Below are 6,000 nucleotides of genomic sequence, written 5' to 3' on the forward strand. Positions count from 1 at the left end.
AATACACAACGTTTTGAAGCTTTGCTCATGGCCAGATTTCTAAGCAAAAATCGATCAATACCACCCCAATGTTTACTCCACTCAGGAATATACCGCATGAAATGTGTTGTTTCCATTCCTCGACACCATTTTTGTGGTACAACCGGGTGAATGATGTACCGTCTAGTTATACTTTAAACTGTCCTCTCCCAACTGTACTTAAGACCGTTCCCTCCCGAAATGTGCTTAAGCAAACCTCGGTAGGTCAGTTGGTTAGAGCGCCTGCTTTCCTTTTCACCCGCCGGTGTCGGGGTGGTTCGAGTCACCTTAGGCATTCGCTATTTGTCCCTGACTGGGGTGGCCTGCGGTCGGTGGCAGTGGACCGCGTTAACGGTCCGGTAACGTCCGAGGGCAGGTGGACCGTGCCGGGCATGGCGGCACGTTAAGATTTCGCCGCAAAATTCTGCCGTTGACCCAGAATTTTACGATCGAATGGCAGTGCCAGAGCTCACGCGACAAACACTGCTCAACGTGGCGTTCATCCCAGAAGGACATCCAATCAAAAGGCTCGGACGAAATCTAAAAAGAAAATTCGCGATCGCCCCCATCATAACGTATTGCGATATGGTGCGCCCCATGACTATCAGGAAAGCACTCCTCACATAACAAAGGCGAAGAGCGATTTGTGTATATTTCTATCCCCAGTCGTGTGAACGTAATCGCGCTAAATTACTCCTTCTTTGCCGTGAGAACGAATACCCGACACACGGTCTTAGACCTCCCGAATGCGCCGTAAGTTCTCAGTTTAACGAGACAATTGTAGCAAGCTCACAAATAAGTCATACGTAGGTATAAAAACAGGTCACGGCCAAACAGAAGTACCGTTTATACAGCGTGGCCCAAGATACAAATTAAATTACGTCTTACTCAAGAGAGACAGCGTATTTCTCGCACAATCAAGTCTGCAGTAGAGCTGAAATGTCTATTGAATCGTAAAACATGATCAAAACACTGACAGTTGTCAGTGATCGCACATTTGTCAGATCATAACTAATGAAGGCGCTTCTTTGGAGACGAGAACGATGATCCTGTCAACACCACCTCACAGCCCTACATCATTATCGCTTTGATACCCTTTTGGGCGGGCCTGGAACGACTTCACGGGATCCATCGGGACGGCGGCTCCAGAAGGACGGAATGGCACCGCATACAGCAAGGGCTTCACTGAATTGGTTGAAGGAACATATCCCTAGAAGGCACATCAGCTCTGGACTGCCTTGCTGTGGCCTCTCAGCCCACCCTACCTATTGCTCCTTGACCCCATGCTGTGGGGTAACCTCAAGAACCACGCCCACGTGGACAAGCCAGCGAACCCTCAAGAGCATCACTGTCGACACGCGCAGACGTACAACTGGGCGCCTGTAACAACTCGGACTGTTGCGCGTCCCAAACCGCCGGGGGGCATCTGGCAAATATTTTGTAGCCACGATTTAATGGGTACGGAATCTCTTATGACTACCACTATCACTGCTCAGGTTTTGCCATTGTGTTGGCAGCCAAATTCCGACACGGTCATGATTATGCAACAGATCCACCTGCCGCTGTCGAGGAAATCGTCGGTTAACTCTTTCCTGGCCTATCATGTATTGCCACATAGTACAGTCAATTTTTGCGCCAATCCACTGTGTTAACTCGTGAAAAATCTGCGAAACAATTATATCCTGGCTTAACATGTGAGGACGTTGGCATTACAACACATGACCGATGAATCTACGAGATACTATCTGGTGCAACATGAAAATGATATTACACTGCAGCAATAGTTTTCAGAGAGATAAATTTTCTGCTTTTCTCTGGCCAAGCATTCCTGTGTTGCTCATATGCATTGGAGTATCAAACGAGCATTGAGGGAGGTCAAGTCAGCGTTGAGGGGCTCACCACCCTCAGAAGCATATACAGTGACATCCCGCTGTTAGCTTCTTTAATTACGTGCAACGATGACGTGAGTAGACCAGTAACCACCTCTTGGTAAAAGATGATAGCTTTGACGCATTCTGTGCACATACTAAAATTTTGCCATTTGAAGGGAATTCTCCACGTTTAGGTGGGATTTTTAACTGAAATAATCATCTTGAAGAACTTTCGGTGCTGTTCACAATCCTACCTTTTAAAGACCTAAACCCCTTTATTTTCTCGGCTACACGCCCGCGAAAATGGGGAATGATTTATCAGGGAAAGTAGTTCATAGTCACCTGGGCATTCATGACGTCATATTAACGCCATTCAAATTCTACCATTCCATAAGCCACGCGACGATCAAGGCCAAACACGTAATTGTCAAGGCGCTCATATCTGGCGTTCATGAGCACGATTTCCAGTTACAATGGCCGTCAATAAGGTCTCAACGTTGTGCGAGGTACGATAACATAATCAAACCGCGACGCATTGAGAAGCATATTACCAAAACGGAGAATTATACTTACTTTTTTCTACTAAAATTTTGTTCTACTTTCCTTCTTTCTACTTAGAGAATTTCTACTTAAAAAGCAATTTGATAGCCGTAAGTGAGCTTGTTTCATCATATCTCATGCTTGTTTATTGTCTTCAGATGTGAAGCATTCTCTTTAACAATGTCAGGCTTTTTCTACCAGCATACGCTCTCGCTGCCTTTGATGACCGCCATTGTCATCTGACTATAAAGCTGGCTTGTGTACTGGGAGCAAAAGGTGCTTAACAATCGCACAATGTAATTAAGCATATCCCACACCAAACACGCAAACTCGTTCCAAGTTACCTGTTGCGACAGTCATCCGTCAAATTCAGCCTATCCCGAAGCGTTCACCACACAGGTAAACCGCACAACGCTTTGCATGCTGTTACACCCTGCTAAACACGCCAGTACGTCACTCGGAGACATATCGAGCAGTGCAACTGGCGGGCCCCCACGGTGCCTCCTCGCCAGGGGCCAGCCCGCGGTCCCCTCCCCGCGAGCGTCACCCGCTGGTGACCTCTGCGCCGCCGGCCGGCCGGCCACCGCCGGCAGGTCGCACCAGAGCTGATGACCGCCGCCGGTGGGTCGCGCCGGAGCTGATGGCCGCCGCCGGCAGGTCGCGCCGGAGCTGATGGCCGCCGCCGGCAGGTCGCGCCGGAGCTGATGGCCGCCGCCGGCAGGTCGCGCCGGAGCTGATGGCCGCCGCCGGCAGGTCGCGCCGGAGCTGGTGACCGCCGCCGGTGGGTCGCGCCGGAGCTGAGGGCCGCCGCCGGTGGGTCGCGCCGGAGCTGATGACCGCCGCCGGCAGGTCGTGCCGGAGCTGATGGCCACCGCCGGCAGGTCGCACCGGAGCTGATGGCCACCGCCGGCAGGTCGTGCCGGAGCTGATGGCCACCGCCGGCAGGTCGCACCGGAGCTGATGACCGCCGCCGGTGGGTCGCGCCGGAGCTGATGACCGCTGGCGGCAGGTCGCGCCGGAGCTGATGGCCGCCGCCGGCAGGTCGCGCCGGAGCTGATGACCGCCGCCGGTGGCAGCCGCCGGCAGGTCGCGCCGGAGCTGAGGGCCGCCGCCGGCAGGTCGTGCCGGAGCTGATGGCCGCCGCCGGCAGGTCGCACCGGAGCTGATGGCCGCCGCCGGTGGGTCGCGCCGGAGCTGATGACCGCCGCCGGCAGGTCGCGCCGGAGCTGATAACCGCCGCCGGCAGGTCGTGCCGGAGCTGATGGCCACCGCCGGCAGGTCGCGCCGGAGCTGATGGCCACCGCCAGTGGCAGCCGCCGCCGCAGCGCCGGGGCGACTACCGGTGGTGTAACGTCGGCCGGGTCGGGTCGAGGGTCGGTCGAGTGGCGCGCCACTCTCCAGAACGGCGCTCTAATGACGCGCAAATGAAGAAATCCGCCGGGCGATCGATTCGGGCGCGGTTAGCACACGCAGGGTGGGCGGCGTTAAGTGATCACTTGACGCGGATGAGCCGAGCAGCGGCTGCCGCCGGCCGGTCGACTCGGGGGCGGTTAGCACACGCAGGGTGGGCGGCGTGAAGTGATCACTTGATGCGGATGAGCCGAGCGGCGTCCGCCGGCGGCCGAGCCGGATCGTGGTTAGCGCCGGGCTTACAAGGAGCTCGTCCGGGGAGAGGTCCCAGAGGTGCCGAGACCTGGACATGCACTGTTATAAGGCGGGTCAGGAAGATCGGATTTCGTGCTGGCAATGCGTTGGTGAAATTGGTATCGCCTGGGTCAGGATCAGTTGACAAATGTAAATGTAGATAAGGACATAATCATGCAGTAGCTATTGGCTAGTCCACGAAAGGCTGCGCTTCGTTTTAGAACATGTGCAACAGTGCTCACGAGGCCTGATGTTTGAGCTTAAAGTGTATATAGACAGCTCATTGCCACATAATCTAGATATAGTCAATGTTGTATACAGCTTATACATTGATCGGAGAAAAATTATAAAACCAATACAAACATGTCAACATCAACACAATGCACTTTAAGGTAAGATAATTGCATGCAAAACTCAATCTTGATTTGCTCTTCCCTTCATTTGGATGGAGATCCATTTTGATGTTTGTTTCCGATCACTGCATGTAGCATGAGATCGTGAAATGCTTAAACCTGAAGTCGCAATATAATGCGGATAATTCGACGCGTTGATAAGATAAAGGGACGATGCATAAAGAAGCAACGATACCATGAAGCATTACCAATCATCGCTCTGCATGAATTCGAACGCCTCTTTAAAGAAAGTTCCGGTACCTTTGCAGGCACGTGTAAAAACACCTTGATCACTTTTACGTGACGCCTGTTCAGCCGCCTATGACGTATGCTGAGCCCACATTTTTTAATGCTCCCTGCAAGTTCCCTGTTCCCCGTCAAGTTCCCTGTAACATTCATGTGGAGAAAACCATGTTCTAAATTGTGTCAAAAACACATCGGAAGGGCTAAAATTTGTTCCATTAACCGCGCGCTAGCTGCAAGACATTGCACATGCTGCAGCACAGTGTCCTCGGTCCCTCCGGCGGCGCTGTTCGGCTTGGCGTCGTCACCCAGCGCCCTCCGGCGGGATTTGGCAGCTAAACCTCGGTCACTTCGGCGGCGTTGTTCGGCTTGGCGTCGTCACCCAGCGCCCTCCGGCGGGATTTGGCAGCTAAACCCGAGATGTACAATTTGGTCCAGTTGGACGATTGGGCTCAAAACGCGGACTTGCATACGGGTTGTGTGAGCCAAGACGTGCTTGTTGTGAGTTGTAAATGCTTCCGTTTGTGGAGTCTTATGTTTGATGCCATACTGGTTTTCGCAGGCACTGGTGTTCATCCATGGTATAAGTGGCTTTGAGAGCAGGAAGTTACCTTTAGTTGTAAAAATACATCATTCCTAATCTATGAAAATAAACAGCGCTGATATCCGGCAGGAGAAGAAACTGAAGTGAATGCATGAACACCGGTCAAAAATATAAAAAAACAAACAAGAGCTACGATTACTTGAAATATCAAAGAGAGACAAGGAGCGACCTATTAAACAACAGTTGACGTGCTTGAATATTCATATTTTGTTTCTTGGTCAGTTCCCAAAGCGTCCCTGGCTTACACTTTGAATTTTTTTCGTTACATCGTTTTGTGTTTTTGGACATGTTTCAGATTCCTGGCCTTTTCCTGCAAAAAGTCTAACTATAAGAAATGCTTTTATGAGCTCTCGTAATGTTTTTTGTGGGGATCTATACAACGAAGTCTTTCTGTTGGAACGATATTTGTAGTCACCCTGATGGTCACGTTATAATGGACCACCAAGTAATTCAGCCTTCAACGGGGCATTTCTTTTTGCTAAAACTAGCTCGGCCTACTCAATTTTGTAATGATGATGACGGTTGATTGCTTGATAACATCGATCACACCGATCACACAGCGTACAAAACCAATCTCAAACGACCTAAACCACCCCCAATGCGGAGTAATCTCGGAAGCCAAACCCACCCAGACCTAGTTGACCTTGCATGATGCACCCACTGACCCACTTCGCCATAAGGAAGTCCA

The sequence above is a fragment of the Pollicipes pollicipes genome, unplaced genomic scaffold (assembly GCF_011947565.3).
Source record: "Pollicipes pollicipes isolate AB1234 unplaced genomic scaffold, Ppol_2.1 Scaffold_5724;HRSCAF=6776_pilon_pilon_pilon, whole genome shotgun sequence".
Taxonomy (NCBI): Eukaryota; Metazoa; Arthropoda; class Thecostraca; order Pollicipedomorpha; family Pollicipedidae; genus Pollicipes; species Pollicipes pollicipes.